This window comes from Aplysia californica, unplaced genomic scaffold, assembly GCF_000002075.1.
Source record: "Aplysia californica isolate F4 #8 unplaced genomic scaffold, AplCal3.0 scaffold00199, whole genome shotgun sequence".
NCBI classification, from domain to species: Eukaryota; Metazoa; Mollusca; class Gastropoda; order Aplysiida; family Aplysiidae; genus Aplysia; species Aplysia californica.
The window spans coordinates 774,948-781,204 of NW_004797469.1; positions in this window are offsets into that span (position 1 = coordinate 774,948).

Here is a 6,257-nt window from a genome sequence, read left to right on the forward strand (position 1 = left end):
GTATGTAAGAGTAAGACTAGTTTTTGAACGAAACGGCAATTTATACCCAAACAACTCACGACAAGAAGACCACCTCCCAAAAAACGCAAAAAACATGTTTTGAGGAAAATTTCATGTATTGCTTTAGAGCGTGATTTCAATAATGAGTATGCCCGCCTTGTGCAGCAATAATAACCAGGCATCTTCGTCTCACTGAGCTAATTATTTGTTGAATCTTGATTTGAGGCATGTCGGTCCACTCCTCCTGCAAAGCTTGTTCCAATTCATGAAGATTTCTTGGGTGTACTGGCCTTTTAGTCTTCAATCCAGTTCATCCCGCTCTGGGGGCTTTCCGCACTTCTCCGGTGGAGAGCCTCCAGGCCAAGGTAAACATACCATCATTCGCACTCAGACGCACACGACTCTCACTTCAATATGCAATTAAACAGCTCAACACCAGAGAACCCAGCACATGACTGCATTTTGAAAACAAAACCAGACACCATAAACAAATTCGAAAAAGACGAAAAACTCATCAAACCCTTCGGCCTCAGAGTCTGTGGGGACCTTAAAAACATACACTTTTCCAAACAAGACATCCAACAATTTCTTTTCCCCGACCTCTCTCCGTGGCACCTCACCAAGGCAAAAGTAGACTTACAGCTGACCACACACAACAAAGCAAGCACAAACACCAAAACATTTAAAATAGAATACATGTCACAAAAAAGTTATACAAAAATACCCCGACTTCAGAGGGCTCTAAATCGGACTCTGCAGTGGGCGCCCTTGCCCTATCCTCAAACTGTATACATGTACACTGGAGGAGACTCCATCCCGAAGACTCCATTTTTTCTGAGGAGGCCACTGCCTTTGACATGGCACTGGACTTTGTAGGAAATAAATTCTGCTAACGAATCTTTCCTTATCCTATCTGACTCTCTGTCTTGCATCACCTCACTTACAAACTACACACTCTTACACCCAAAAATAGTTAGGTTACAACAAAAATACACGCTTTGGCTGAAACCAGGCTAACTGGCCATGTGGGCATCCGAGGAAACGAGCAAGTGGACCTCCTGGCGAAGGAATCCTCGTCCCTTCTGTTTGGATCAACGACGAACACTCTCCCACAGACGGACTTTAAAAATAAAGTAAAAAACTACACCTCCAGCCTGTGGGAGACTCATTGAAAAAAAAACACCCAAGAAAACAATCAATTACACAAGCGAAAACCTTCGGGCCTCTCCAGAAAAGACAAGTCCTTTTTGCTCGATTACGCTTCGGACGCACGTCCCTAACACGTAAATATCTCCTTCAGGAAGATGAGAAGCCGTTCTGTGTTGGATGTGACACAGATTTCTACCATTAGACACATTTTAACAGAATGTCTAGACTTCGGGGAGATCCGAAGGAAATACAGTATAATCCACTGGTATCGAAAGCCAATGAAATTTTGAATTTTGGCAGGGTGGCGGCCGAAGCCTCCTCTTGTCGATTTTGGATCACCAAGGGAACGTTAACGTTCGCAACCTGCACACGGGACCTCCGAGATTTTTTGCCCTTCAGAGAAGGCTAGATGTAAATCTTACCTACCATGAAATCAGGGGTGTAGCTGAAAGACAGCAGTAAGGAGCTATGGAGTAGCAGTAGAAAGGCTGCAGAAAGAGTTCGGACCCCAGAGGATGGGGCAAAGGAGGTGAGGGAGTGAGGGCAGAAAGTTGAAAAAGGAAAGCAGACGACAGAAGTCGTGAGTTTGGGAACTTAACCAGTGGTCTAGATGCTTGACGTCCAGCTTGACCGCGTACGATCGGTACAGGGATATGGTGGACAGTGGACATTGCTTCGGTATGAACCACCCTCGCACTGCTTGGAGGTCATGATGAGGCTCTCCTGACTGCAAGAGGCGTTGTCGGTTTCTGCAAAGAAACCCTCTCTTTGTATAGACGATGTAAGTATCTACTTGCTCTTTCACTTGAGCTGGTTCCCATGTACCGCTGTCACTGTTCCGGTGCCTGATGAACTCCTGGGGTTTCAAGGTAGGGGGATGTTTTGTGAGTGACGGTTGTAGCATTTTGCGTGTTTTTGTTTCCTGTTTTTGATCACGCAACTGCTAACGATCCTTTTGGTCCGGTTTGCAGAAGGAATAAGCGCCTCCAGCTTTCTTCCCATGAACATTTCAGCTGGAGAGGGTTGGTCTGTTTTGTCTGTTGCTCCGAAATTGAGGATGCGCAGACTGGCCATTGTCTTTTGCTTTTACGAGGATTTGTTTCACAGTATGCACTGTTCTCTCTGCAGAGCCATTAGACCTTGGATACCGTGGACTGGATGTCGTATGTTCAATCTATTTCCATGAGTCTTTCAAGGGTCTTAAAATCTGTGGACGAGTAATGTGGTCCGTTGTCAGTTTTATGTTGTGTAATCCACGACAAGACGGTAGTTTTTTTCTTCCGAAGAAATAAGATCTGCCCCTACCTTTTCAAATGGTCTTTCTGGAATGGTGTGACTTTGTAATGGCTGTCTTTGATGATTTTTCTTATATTTCAGACATTTCGGGTATACCCCAACCAGTCTTTTAATGTCTCTAGATATTCCAGGCCAGTACACACTTTGGTGTGCTCTTTGCTAGGACATCTCTATGCCCATGTTTCCTTGGTGAATTTTTGATAAAATATATTTCTGAAAGGCCGCAAGTATTACAATTTGTTGTCCTTAGAGAAGTAGCCTTTTGTAAAATACTAGTTCTTCCCTGAAGGTCCAAAATGGCTTAGCTGTTAAAGGCACTTTTAGATATGCTTTCAGGCCAAACTTTTTTTCTGAGACTTGAAAGTAGCGGGCACTGCTCATCTGCCAGCAAGAGGCGTTTTATTTCTTTCATCCGTTATTGTGAAGCTGCAGCTTGCTGCATCACCAGGTCAACAAATGTATTCATTTCTGTTTCCAAAATTTCTGGTTTTGTTTGTGTTGCTACAGCCCTGGACAGGTTACGCACCTGGTCCTTTCCTCTTTGTGGCTTCAGTTCGTGTATCCCACGTTGAGTGTTTGGAGCCTGAGCATAAATCGTTGTATTCTTGCTGGGCACTTGTCGTTCGCCTTATTTTTTATGGTGATGAGAGATTTATAATCAGTTTTCACTGTCACTTTTCTTCCGAAGATACACTGACGGAAACTTTCCATGGCAAATACTACACGTGTAAAAGCCAGCTTCTCTTTCTCTGTCATGGCATAGTTTACTTTTGCACTGGTCATACTCCTGGGTGGAAAGGCCACTAGTTTGTTGTCCTGGAGGAGAAATGCTCCCAGTCCGTCTTTACATGCGTCAGCTGACACGACCACAGGCTTGTTTGGGTCAAAGAATGCCACAGCTTGTCTTTTGGAGAGGATCTGTTTTATGTCATTCACAGCTTTTCCGTGCTGGGAGAACCTTTGCAATTCTACATCTTTCTGTAGAAGCTGACGGAGTGGCGCAGTTTTTTCTGACATGTTAGGAATGTATTATTTAGTCAAATATGTTACCGCATGCTAAGAAATCGCATCAGATCTTGTCTATTCTTTGGTGCATGCATGTTTTTTTATGGCTGTCACCTTTGACATATTCGGAAGAATTTGCATTTTGTTTTGTTGAACTTCAGTCCGTTCTCTCTTGCTCTCTGCAAGACTTGGCGCAAGCGTTTACAATGTACTTCTGCTCCAGATACAGGGGTCATCTTCACAGCTCACAACTCATTTAATATCTCCCAAAAATATATTGCATTATTTTCTGGAAGACTTCTGGAGCTGACTTTATTCCGAATGGTAGACTAAGAAACTTGAATCTACCAAATGGTGTAGCAAATGTACAGAGCTCCGAGCTTTTGTGATCCATTGGTACCTGCCAGAAACCGCTTGAGTCATCAAGCTTTGTAAAGTATTTGGCACCTTTTTATCTCTTTTGTGACTTCTTCTAGTGTTTGCAACTGGTAGTGTTCCCTTTTTATGGCCTTGTTAAGCCTTTTTGCAATCAATGCAGACCTGGATGTCTCCAATAAATATTGGTTTCATTACCGTAATCATGGGGTTCACCCAGTCTGTCGGTTCTTCTAACTTTTTGATGACTCCGAGGATCTGCATCCTTTCAAGTTCAACTTTCACCTTTGGCCACATCGCTAAGGAACTCGCCTAGTAGCAGCAACAACAGGAGTAACGTTGTGTTCCCCTTAATGTGATGTGTATCCTTGATGCAGCCCATCTCTCTGAAAATATCACTGTACTCTTTTAGTATTTTTGATAATTCTTGAGGACTTTCATGTCCTGTCTGTGGCTTCAGTTCGTGTATCTTTTGGGTGGTGTTCATTTCAGAACACGTTTGCAATCCCATTATTAATTGGGCATCGGGTGATGACGCCACCACGAAGTCCAAAGTCCACGTTGTCTATTTCCTTTATGGAAACGAGCGAGGCCACTCACTGGGATTTTATTCTCCGAGAATGATGTCAGTCTTACTTTTGATGAGACTACATGTCGGCCTACCAATGCATCAATTTGTTTTGCCTGTTGCTCTGAGATGACATTTACTTGAGCTCCTGTGTCCAGCTTGACTTTTATCTGCTGGCCTCTATAGTTGCGTTCAACGAACCAGTTTTCTTCCTCTTGTTTATGGTTATTTACTTACTGCACCTACAAAGAACTCTTCATCCCTTCGGATCTCATGGCACCTTTGTTCTTTTGTTTCTACTTTTTGCTGAACGATTTGTTTAACTCTGCACACTTTGGCAAAGTGATAGTTTTGTAGGGGATTTTTGTGCAAATGTTGCAGGTTTTTCCAAAAGCCCGATATGCTCTTCTTCCATGAACGTTTCCGCGTCTGTTGCAGTGAAAGGTTGGTGTCTCGACTTTCTTCAGTTTTCTTGGTGATCTTACGAACTTCTTTGTCTTCACCTCATTCACTGCTTCTGCCTCCTCAGCCATTATGGTGAGCACTTTTCTGGATTCTTCATTCAGTGGTCAAATTTTAATAGACATTAAAGATTCAAGGGTGAGGTCTGAGGGCGTTCGTTCTTTTACCACCATTTTCTTATTTCCACGACAATACGGTCTCTGATCATGTCTTGGGGTCTCTTGTTGTACTCTCATGACACTTATGACCATATGCAGTTGCAAGCGCCGTAGAACTCTTACTAAACTACACAAGTCCTGTCTGTACAAGAACTGTATAAACACTGTATAAAGTCGGCCCTAGCCCAAATCATTCATTTCTTGGCTTTTAGACATACCATTCATGCATATTATATTCCTATCTGCGGTACGTTGTGCCTTATGCAACAGGTGTTTGACATTTTTGGAGCAGTCCGGCAAAAGCTTATCTTGATGAACTCAGAATAGTATTAGGTAATACCTGTACGTATTACGTATTATAGTACATGCACGTGTATATTAAAATTTGTAATGTCAAGCTCCGTTCAATTGCTTCTGGGCTGTCGTGAAGACAGAAAGTCTCGACACTATGACGTCAACAAACGCACTAGGTGTGATTCTTCTTGGTGTGACATGTTTAACTTTGTGTTGCTGGGTAAGTACATTCACACACACATACACACACACACACACACACACACACACACACACACACACACACACACACACGCACACACACACACACACACGCACACATACACACACACACACACACACACACACACACGCACACACACGCATACACACACACCACACACACACACACATACAGACACACACGCACCACACATACAGACACACACACACCACACACACACACACATACAGACACACACGCACCACACATACAGACACACACACACCACACACACACACACATACAGACACGCACGCACCACACATACAGACACACACGCACCACACATACACACCACACACACACAGGCGAGCGCGAACAACCCACATTATGTATGTAATATACCTTGAGATTATACTCTAGATTCTTTATTTAAAATCATCTTTCTTTAATCTACTCTCCTTGTCCTTTCTGTTTCTTGGTGAAGTGTAATTTTTTTCAAATCCATTCAATGATTACAACTATTCTCCTTCAATAACGCTGATGAAATAGTCTTTTAGCTGCTTTTCTTTAAATAGTTAACGACATAGGCTAGTTATAAAAGACATAAGAATCTACGTTAATCCGAAAATTCTTCATGCCGTGTACGGTATAGGTATCACATATTACTATCCTACCCATAAGTTCTCTGTGTATAGTCTTCACATACAGCCGGGCCGTACTTTAATTTAAAGTATAGAAGAATACC